An 11,282-nucleotide genomic window follows, 5' to 3' on the forward strand; every position below is an offset into this window, starting at 1 on the left:
AATCTCACTGTATTTTATTTGTTCACCTAATTGTTTCTAGTTCTCTATTTGATGCTTCCAAAGACATCCTAGCAGCTGAACACTAAATAATATTTGTCTTTACAAGCATAATGGTAATGTTAAACTAACAGCTTTTTATGAGACACATGATTGGGTCTGTTTATAACATCTAATGTACCTTTATAACGTTCCTCAAATAAATGTATCTCTAGAGAGAAAAAAAGAAATAAACCATTATAAATACTGTTGAGGCCCTTAGTGTATCTCTTTCTAGGCCCTTCCCCCCTCATCCCCACTCCTCATCCTCTGCTGAAGAACCACGATAATTTCTTTATTTATGAATTCCAGACTTTGAAAAAATACTTTTACTAAATTATTTTACTAAGCAATGGTATTGTTTGCGTGTTTTGCAACATTTATCGAGAGGCTATCGTGTTGAATATATTATCAACTTTCAGTCAATTTTTTGTTTTAAAGTCATCATGTTAAGAGATACCTTTAGTTTATTCATTTCCACAGCTATATACTATATTCCAGTGTGTGGAATTTATCATTTATCTTATCAATGACCATCAAATATGCAGTTTCCTTTTTTGTTATTGTTACAATCAATGCTAAAATGGAAAAAAATAATGCCATTAGGAATTTGTCCTTGTAAAGCATTTGTCTCTGAAACTCTGCTTTCAGTTCTTTTTTTTTTTTTTTTTTAAGTACATTGGATATTTTTTTTAAAGATTTATTTATTTATTTATTTATACAAGCACTGGGTACTGTCAGAAACGCGGGAGGGTGAGAGAATTCACCAGAGTCAGAGCAGGGAGCAGAGCAGGCAGAAGGACCGAAGTACACTGCTGAGGGGAGCAGAGGGCGGCAGGAGAGGCCTGCGCACCATGTGGGACCCTCCTCCGGTGGCCGGGGAGCAGCCAGGGATCGAACCGGCGCTGCAGAGGCTGCAGGCAGCTTCACAACCCAGGGCTCAACCGCTGCGCCACCAGGGAGGCCCTTCTGCTTTCAGTTCTTTTGGATATAGACCTGGAAGCAGAATTGCTGCATCGTGTAATGATTCTATTTACGATTTCTTGAGGAGCCCCAATACTGTTTTCTACAGTGACTGCACCATTTCACTTTCCCACCAACAGTTAAGGCCTCTAGTCCTCTCAGTTCTCACCAAACCTTAATATTTTCTGTTTGATGGTAGCCATCCCAACGACTATGAGATAAGACTGTGTTTTTAATTTACACTTTTACTCTAATTACTAGTTTCCCATTTTAATTATTTTTTCCATCTTTTGCACATGCTTTGGAAGAAGTTAGCTAATTGCTATTTCATAACTTGCTTCATAGCATTTTTCCACATGGCTTATGGATGCCTTTTTAGCCTTCCCCTTATCTTTTAAAGCCAAAACCTATTTTCCCTGTGAAGCCTTTGCTGATTTCCTTGACTCCACAAGTTTCTTAATTTCTAAAAAATATCTCACTCTGTTACACAACTTAGTATGTTTTTAGTAAGAAAGCATAAACTTTCATTCAGCCCTGTATTATGTTCAATTATTCCATAGGTTGTTATCTTCCCCAGTTGATTGTTTGGCCTTATAGAATAGAAAAATAGATATGTTTAAATCTACTCTAAAAAAACATCGAAATTAAAAGCTACCACCTAATAAAGCATGTTTTACCTTTTCTTAAAACAAATTACAACAGTAATGATCACATCTCCTAGCATCAAAATCAAATAACCTTACTTGCTTCTTAATGTATCAGCTACTTTGCCTGCCAGCCTTACAGGAGTAACAACAGGATAGTCCCTTTCATCATATTCTCTACTCGCCTATCTATCCTCTTTCTTCCTTGCCCACATTCAGGTATTTAAACTTTATGACTTATTTTTTGGAAGTGATGTTGCATTATACAATATGTTACAAAGGTTCATCATGGAGAATCAATACATGCATATACTATATTAAGTTCACCACTAAAAGTACAAATCAATCCTTCACTATACCATTGTCCCCTCTTCTCCCCAATTTGCTCACTCCGCTCACCCCTTCCCTTCTGACCATGAATTGGTCTTATACTATGACTTCCAGTAAATATTTTTTAAGTTCTTTAGTTGGAATTTAAACAATTTAATTCTTCATTTGGGAATATACACCTATAAATTGAGTGGATAAATACCGACACAGATCATACCCTACACAAGATGTGTTCCCTTAGAAGTAGGCCAATTCATCCATTATGGGATCAAGCCATAAAATTTGAATCCAAGCAGTAATTCTCCAATTAAAGAAACTCTACTTCTCAGTCCTCATGAATCATAACTAGTTAGCATCCAAAACTGGCATGAATAAGCCTTAACATAAAAACACCTCATCCAGCCTCAAGAGTTAGAATTTAAGGGAGAAACATATTCAGGTTGTCATTTAAACACAGTATTTTTGAATACCATTTTCACCAAATTAGCATCAAATAAACTGCTGTCCAGTGAAATTTTAAAAATATGTAAACATCTTAAACTAGAAAAGCTTAGCCCTGCTAGAAGTCTGTGTGTGTCCTAACATGATACTGGAGAAAGTACAGTTTTGTCCATGATTATTATATAGCTGTTAAACATTGGCCAACCCTTCTTCAATTCCATATCCCATCTTGAAGATATTTTCAAACTCGGCTTCTTCATAAAATTTTACTTAACAAGTTATTATTAGAGAATAACATTTTTTTCTGCTTTCTATTTCTTTTCTGCTAAATAAATCCAGTATTCATGAATATAATTTGTATGCAATGTTCAGGAATTAATCAGCAAGACATATGGAATCCAGGGGGAAATTTGAAGTTTCTCTCCACTGATTGCTTATTGGTTGCAGGGGGTGGGGTTAGTAACTATGGAGTCAAAAGACTGGCACGGGTTAGCCAGGCTCTTATAATACCAATGTGAGCCAGAGAGGTAATATTTTTCTCCAGATAAGATATCCTAAGAAAGAAACATTTTATGGTATTCTAGCTGGGTATGCATAACATAAATCTAATAAAAATAAAACTAAAGGGCCTCCCCGGTGGCACAGCGGTTGAGCACTGGGTTGCGAAGCTGCCCGCAGCCTCTGCAGCGCCGGTTCGATCCCAGGCCACCGGGCGAGGGTCCCACATGGCGCGCAGACCTCTCCTGCCGCCCAGTGCTCCCCTCAGCAGTGCACTTTGTCAGTCTGCCTGTTCTGCTCTCCCCTCTGGCTCTGATGAATTCTCTCACCTTCCCACGCTTCTGACTGTACCCCAGTGCTTGTATAAATAAATAAATAAATAAATCTAAAAAAAAGGTATAAATAAATAAATAAAAATAAAACTATGACATAAACACAAATTAAGAAACCACCAAAAATCTCAATATGAAGGAAAATTTAACACTTCAAAGAAGACACATAGGTGACCTATAAAATAGGGTCAACATCATTAGTCAGAAGGGAAATGCAAATTAAAACCACAATGAATCATGACTACACATCTGCTAGAAACATTAAAATTGAAAAAAACTGATCAGTTTAAGTGTTGGCTGGAAATTGGAGGATCTGGAACTTTCCTGAAATGTTATTGGAATATAAAATAGTTCAACCACATTTCTTAAGTCTAACATACAGCTACCATGTAATCCACATGTTCCTTTACAGCTCTTTACCTGCAGGGTAAACATGTTCACACAAGACTTGTACATGACTGTTCATAGCTTCACATATAATTACCAAAAACTGTAAACAGCCAAAATGTCCTTCAACAGGTGAATGTATAAAGAATCGACAATATATACAAAGGAATACTTCTCAATAACAAAAAGGAATAAATTATTGATACATGCATCAATATGGATAAATTTCAAAGTAATTTTGCTGAAAAAACAGTACATTCTATATAAATCTCTAAAAATATAAACTAATCTAGTGACAGTAAGCAGATGAGTGGCTGTATGCAGAGCAGGGAAGTGAGTAATTGGGCGAGAGATTACAAAGGGACAGACATGTGGAAATTTGTATTCGGACTTCAAAACTTACAAAATTATATGATGGAGTCATATAATTATATGATTTAATTATATTATAATAATTATATACAGCTTGTTGTATGGCAATTTGACTCAAAAAGGTTTAAAAATTAGAACCCTATTAAATGGAAAAATAAGTGTTTACATCATAAATGGCTCTAAAGAACATTATTGGGACAATTGATGAAAATGGAATATGAATTATACATTAGGTGAAATATTAAACCAACGTTAAGTTTCCTGAAATTGTGTAATCATGCTTAGTCACATTAAATATTCAACTTGTTATTAGGAAAAATATACTCTTTCCAAAAATTAACCATATGTATATATCTCTATGTAACATGTATTTATCTCCATATATGTGTGTATATAAATATATTTTTATATGTATAGAGAAATTTCTTCTTGAAAATAATTATGCTACTATTGAGCAAAACAAATGTGCCACAATAGTAAGAATTAGTGAATCTGATTAACATAAACAAAAAAAATACTATAGTAACCTTCGGTGAGTAAAACAGGAGAGGAGAGGGCTGGTAAAAAGGTTCATATATTTATCGTTTTAATCTCTTTAATTTTTAAAATCCTTGGCGTCTTTATTAAGACTTTTTAAAACCACCACGGTATTAGGTATTAGGTTGCACCTGCTTTAAATATTCCAGATTGTAGTTCTCTATGGGGAATTCTTGGATCATCACATGATTTTGACTCCATTCATTTTGGGAGTAGTCAAGATCCCAGATTCCATTCCATTAAATATGGACTTGTACAGACTGGGTGATCCTCCATTCAAACATCAGCCTTGCATTTCCTCAACTTCTACAAGAAAATCTGTCCTCCACCAGCTCAGTAGCCACTAACGACCAACAGCAGAGAAGACCTGCACTCCAGGTACGGGTCAGGAAATAACCTCAAATTCACTACCACTCAACATCGTACAAAAGCTCAATTAAAATATAATTATTGATAGTGGCCTGCAGGTTCCAAAGTCCATTCTTTCCTCTAAATAGCCTAAAATGTTTTCCTAAATTAAGCCTGGCCAGCAGAGATCCACAAACCTGACCACATCTTCTGAAATCCCCACCTCTACAGAATTGCCTTTTACTGAATTTGGCCTTGGTGTTGGTTATACGTTAAGACACAGTGAAGGATGTTGTAAGAAACAGCCCTATGAAAAATTTGTCAGCCCATACTGGAGAAGTGTCCACTTCATTACATAGTGACTTCTTTGTGAGAATTTACAAGAGAATTTTCTTCCTGGTTTCCCAACCAGAAATAATTATGCTACTCTTGAGCTACTAGCTTGTTTTTATCTTCTAAACACTATGAATCATGTAACTGATCATTTTTCCTTCTCGATTTTGTCTGCCAAAAATCGTAGAGGTAAATTTGTGGTCAGTTGTTAGCAGGAGTACAGGACCTCACAATTTCTACTTTGTGTAGTAACCCTATTTCCAGCTTCATTGTTGAATAAGTAAAGAACAAGGGAGCCAGGGTAATTGAGTCCGAGCCCCAAAACTCTACCACTTATTATTTGCTTGGTCTCAATCACTTCTCCAGGCCTCAGTTCCTCACATGGGAAGTAGAAAATAAGAGGATCCACTTTATGAGGTTATTGTCAGGATTAAATGAATTCCTATCTGCAAAGTACAGTACCTACCACACTCTTCTACTAGTTTTTAATATAATTTTCTTAATGAGCATACACACACACACACACACACACACACACACACACACACATATATATATATATATATATATATATATATATATATCACCTTAAATTCTTTCTGGAACAAAACTGGGTATAAACAAAAGCAAATAATTGGAGATTATAGAAAATGGATATATAAATGTAGCAAGTGAAAGTATTAGAAGTAACATAGGCAAATATTTATATTTTACAAAAACAAACTTACACAATAACCACAAAATAGAGTATCAGTTAAATAGACTTCAATCAAGCACTCATGCCTTTCAGAAGCTAGTAGAAATCTGATCATGCCTTGATTTGCTCCCAATTACAATTTGGATGATGGGTTTCTTTGAGAAAGGGCCCCCTGTTAAACCACAAAACTGTTCAAAGATTGCCACCGGGAGACTACATGAAATTCTTAATAGACAGGCACAAAGGAAAGGGATTTTCCCTGCGTTAGCTTTGATTAGAGAGTCTGGCCTCTGAAGCAGTATCCCTCTGACTGCTGGACTGAAAAGGCAAGGCTACCTTTTCTAGTATGCTTATAAAATATTGATTCGGATAACATAAAAGTCAGGTACCTGCCATAGAGAGAGGATAGAAAGAATGTTAAAAAGCACTGAAACATTTTATTCCTGACACTAAAGGTAAAATAACAATCTCATGTTTTATTTCTCTGTGATTGAAATAGCACTGCTGATGTGCATTCTGCAGTCTATTTCTCTTCAACTTATTTTCTCTCATGCTTCTCTCCAACAACAACTAAAGGGCTAACCTTGGACTTACTTAGGTCAGAGATCAGCAAAAGGATTCTGTTCTGTGCAAAAATACTTCCTTCAAACTATTACTTGCTATAAACTAGAACTTTGTTCATTAGGCAAAAACACAGCATGTTTTCTCTTCATAAAAATGTCTTAGACTAAAGAACAACAAAAAAAGAAAATGTCTAATATTAAACTTTATCAACCACATTGAGATAACTATTTGATTTAACCAAAAACAGTTTTCAATAAAGGAAAGAAGTTAGTCAACAAGGACGCCACACCCACTATGGGCTCACGGGCACTGGCAATACAACAATGAAATATTTCCTCATGGAACATCCTAATGAATGGAGACCAAGAATAACAATGTGCTTGAAGATAAGGGGGAAAATTCATCAAGAAGAGGACAGCATGATGGGAGAAAGGCTGGAACAGAGAGGTACTGCTGAGATAGTAGAGTCAGGAAAGTGCTCACTGATAAAAGAAATCACAAGAGGCAAGTGATGGATTTTAGGTGAGAAAGAAAAACCACCAGAAAAGCCAGAATAGGGACCCTGGAGTTAACTTTGCTCATTGCTGAACAGGAGTCAATTTCTGAGTCCTAATTTGGCTCTGTCAACTCCCTGCCCTGCTTAACCTCATCTTTCAGATGAAGGTAATAATGTTTGCCCTGTCTGTACCTTGGAGCTACTGTTGTTCAAGTCAGTGTTTAGAGAATATTTTGGGCCTCACAGGCAAGAAACATTAGGAAAAGTACAAGGTACAATTATGTTATTTTCCCCGTATTTTTCTATTTCTTTCAGTTCTGGCCTTTTTTTTTTTTTCCCCAAAGTAAGACAAACAAACAGCTGGTGGCCTGTTTCTCTCTCTGAGAGCCAGCTTCATTGGTGAGTTTATACATTCCTCATCTTATCAAGGCCAGTCATGAGATCATCCCCTATTCTCAAAGGTCAAGATCAACGTAAAACTATAAAAGAAAATCTACTGTTTAAGGCAAACACTCTTGCTAAACTATTGCTTGTATGTAAGCATTTACATAGAACTCATTCTCAGAAAAACAAAAATCACAAGTTGTCACTGAGTCCTTGAGGTAGGAACAATGGCTGTGTAAATAAAAGCCCTGCAGCAGCTTCTTTGCTTGGTATATAGACTGTTCTAAAGAGGTGAACAAAATCCTATGAGAAATAACTTACTTTTTCTGGGTCTGTGCAATTCAGTTCAACTCTTCAAGCCCTCAGATTGTATTTTACCTTCTTTCCCTCTTCTTTTCACTATAACAATAGAAGGTGGCTAACCTAGAGGAAACAAGATGATACCACTATGTAAGGGAGTTGGAGCCCTGGCCAGGGAGCTACCCGCATGGCGCAGCAGACCTCTCCTGTCTGACCCGCTACTCCCCTTAGCAGTGTATTTCAGTAAATCCGTCTGTTCTGCTCCCCACTGCCTCTGGTGAATCCTCTCATATCCCCCCCACACCTCTGGTCTTCACCCAGTTCTTGTATGCATAAATAAACCTTTTAAAAAAATAAATAAAAACAAGGCATTGTCTACAAGAAAGTCACTTTAAATATAAAGTTATATACAGTTATGTTTCACTTAACATTTCATTGAATGACAGAACTCATATATGATGGTGGTCCCAATAGGCTACATAATACAGCCTCAGTGTGTAAGGGCTGTGTGCTTCTATGACGGTCACTCAGTTATCAAAATCACCTAATAGTTGTTTGAGTGTATGTATATGTGTATGTGTGTGTGTGCATCTATGTTTGTGTGTATATACATATAAGAAATTGAATCAAAAGTTAATGGCTTTTCAAAAGAAAAAATACTAGGTCCCAAAGAATTCACTGGTAAATTCTGTCAAATATTTAAGGAAAAATCATATCAACTCTCTATAATCTGTTTAAGAAGAAAAAAGCAGAGAAAATGCTTTCTAGCTCATTCTAGGAGGCCAGCAATACCATAATACCAAAACCAAACAAAGACATTACAGGAAAACTAAAGATCAAATATCTCTCATGAACATAGGTTTTCTTTATAATCCTCAACAAAATGTTAGTAAATCAAATTCTACAGTATATAGAAAGATTAGAAATCTCAACCAAGTTTGATTTATCCCAGGTAGGCTGGTTCAACACTCACAAAAAATCCAATTAAAGTAAAAGCAAAAACTTAAAGTTTGAAAAGTAAAAGCAAAGGCTGAAAAAGTAAAAGCAAAGGCTGAAAAAGTAAAAGCAAAAGCTGAAAAAGTGAAAGTAAAGTTTAAAAGTAAAAGCAAAGGCTGAGAAAGCAAAAGCAGAGACTGAGAAAGTAAAAGCAAAGGCTAAGAAAGTAAAAGCAAAGGTAAAAAAAAAACCAGAACTCTGAAAAGTAAAATTAGAGGTTGAAAGAAAAGTAAAACTTGAAAAAGTAAAAGCAAAAGCAAAAAAAGTAAAAGTAAAAGTTAAAAATGTAAACATGATTCATCACAAGTTAAAGAAGAAACAAATCACACAATCCTATCAATAGATACAGGAAACACACTTTAAAAATCTAATGCCTATTTATGATTTTTTTGTATTTTGTTTTTTTACCACACAACCACCACAGCACATTAATCCTCTACCACAGTTCATTGGTCCCCTCCCTACTTTGCTCCTCACTCTCTCCCTCCCATTCTGGTAGCCTCATTTCTACAGTCGGATTTCTATGGCTTGTTTTGGTTTTATTTTGTCTGTTCATTTTTTTCATATTACACTTTTTAGTGAAATCAATTTCTAACTTATTTCTTTTAGCACAATTCCCTCCAGATCCATCCACACCACATCTTCCTAAACCACTCATCTGTCTTTAGACACTTACCTTGTTTGCATACCTTGGCTACTGTGAACAGCAAAGCCTTTAATGATTTTTAAAACTCTTAGCTAATAATAGAGAGTTACTGCCTCATCTTGATTACACACACAAGCGCATGCACACGCATACACACACACACACACACACACACACACACGACCTGAGGGCTACATTACACTCTTACGGTAATTAGGAAACTTGAAGCTTTTCCAGGAAGATAAGGAGCAAGGCAAGGACACCCTCTCATCACTGCTTTTCAACATTGTAACGGAAATCCTAGCTAAGGCAATAAAGGAAATTAAAGGTATCCAGATTAGGAAGGAAGAAATAAAAACTATTCTTGTTCACAGATGACAAAGCTGTCTTTGTAGTAAACTGTAAAGAAATGAACAACAACTGAGGAATTTTCTCAGTATGGGAAAATTCCTATAAGAAAATATAACAAAATTGCAGAATACAAGGTTAATGTACAGAAGTCAATTAGCCTCTATACTAGGAACGATTTGAAATTTAAAAACCCACAATATTATTTTCATTAGTATCCCAAAATGAAATACTTAGCTATAAGTCTAACAACATAGGTTTAATATCTATGTGAGGAACATGAGAGAACTGAAAAACATACAAAACTCCACTTTTTGATCTGCCCTTTGATCTGCCCTATCTGTCCAATTCCATTTTCATCCACTTCTGCCCTCATTCTCCCCCCACATATCATACACATATTATGTATTAGTCATACTCAACAAATGCCAGTTCCTGAAAAATCTTCACATTTTTTATATCTTCTGCCTTTACATATCACTATTCTAACAAGCTTTGAATAGTAGTGGCTATTATCAGCTGATATAAAGGACCATAACAACTAGTATGGCCATCTCTAAGCTTAATGAAGAATATAAAGTCAGGTACGACATGCTCACTCTCAAAGGCAAGACCACCTCCATTCCAAAACATCTCTTTTCCAGATCTTTGACTAACCTCTCTCCTAGGGTCCCTTTTCTGCTAGTCACTTGCTTGACTTCTCAGTCGCACTCACTGTTTACCCTCTGCTAAAGCACACGGCTCTCCCAGCTTCATTCACATGACATTGTCCTTGTCCTCCCTTCCTCACCGTCCCTGCCTAATCTAATCTGCACATTTCCCTCTCTTGCTTGACCTCTAAACATTAGTGTAACACACAACTCCATCCACAGCTTTCTTCCTCTGTTCCTCTCTACCTGCAGTCTGGGTAAGTTTTGGATAATCTTACTCATTCCCAAGACTCCAAATGCCATCTACTTGTAAATGACTGTAGGGTAAGGTAAAAGGTATCAGGCTTTTCTGCCCTCCCGCCATCAGGATAGATGAGGGAACCCTGTGATCCTGAATGCATGCCTGATGGCAGGCACCTGAAATGGGTACACCTGCGCTAAGACTGTGCTTTTAAGGGAGGCGTCACAGGGATGCCAGAAGCCGAGAAAGCAGCAGCAGAAGCCGAAGAGAAGCCGAGATCACCAGAGAGCCCAGATAGAGTGAGGATTTGCTGGGGGCTGGGAGGCCTGCCAGCCTGGTGCCTGCCATATGCCTGGTGAACCCCAATAAAAGACCTGCAAAAAGCCACTGAGGACTCTGACTCCTCCTTTACCCGGTCTGCATGGGATCAGGAAACCTGCACCTGTCTATTCCTGACTTTACAATGACTCTCACATTTAGACACTCAGCTCCATCTTCCTTGTCAGTGTCAGGCTCCAGATTCATTTGTCCAACTACCTATTTGACATTTCCTTTGAAGAGTTCTAAATGACATTTGAAATGCAAAACTAAAGTTTCTATCTCTCCTCCCCCACAAAGGATCTCCATCCTCCCCCATCTTCTTTCTGTTCCTTCTGCCTGGAATACTGTCTCCCAGATATTTATGTGATTGGCCCCTTCCTGTCATTTAAATCTACACTTGAATCTTACCTATAAAAGC

General features: G+C 36.8%; 1 long non-coding RNA gene across 1 annotated transcript in view; it reads right to left on the bottom strand.

Moving 5' to 3' along the window:
- LOC129146643 (uncharacterized) overlaps window positions 1-9,526 on the bottom strand; it is a 34,172-nt gene extending 24,646 nt beyond the window's left edge. The window contains exons 1-2 of the long non-coding RNA XR_008553607.1: window positions 9,335-9,526; window positions 7,684-7,785 (exon numbers count right to left, since the gene is read on the bottom strand). This is a non-coding gene — a long non-coding RNA (uncharacterized LOC129146643). The remainder of the gene's footprint in view (window positions 1-7,683; window positions 7,786-9,334) is intronic.
- Between the last annotated feature and the right edge of the window lie 1,756 nt (window positions 9,527-11,282).

The sequence above is a fragment of the Talpa occidentalis genome, unplaced genomic scaffold (assembly GCF_014898055.3).
Source record: "Talpa occidentalis isolate TD23 unplaced genomic scaffold, MPIMG_talOcc4v2.1 talOcc4.3, whole genome shotgun sequence".
In the NCBI taxonomy this organism is placed as follows: domain Eukaryota; kingdom Metazoa; phylum Chordata; class Mammalia; order Eulipotyphla; family Talpidae; genus Talpa; species Talpa occidentalis.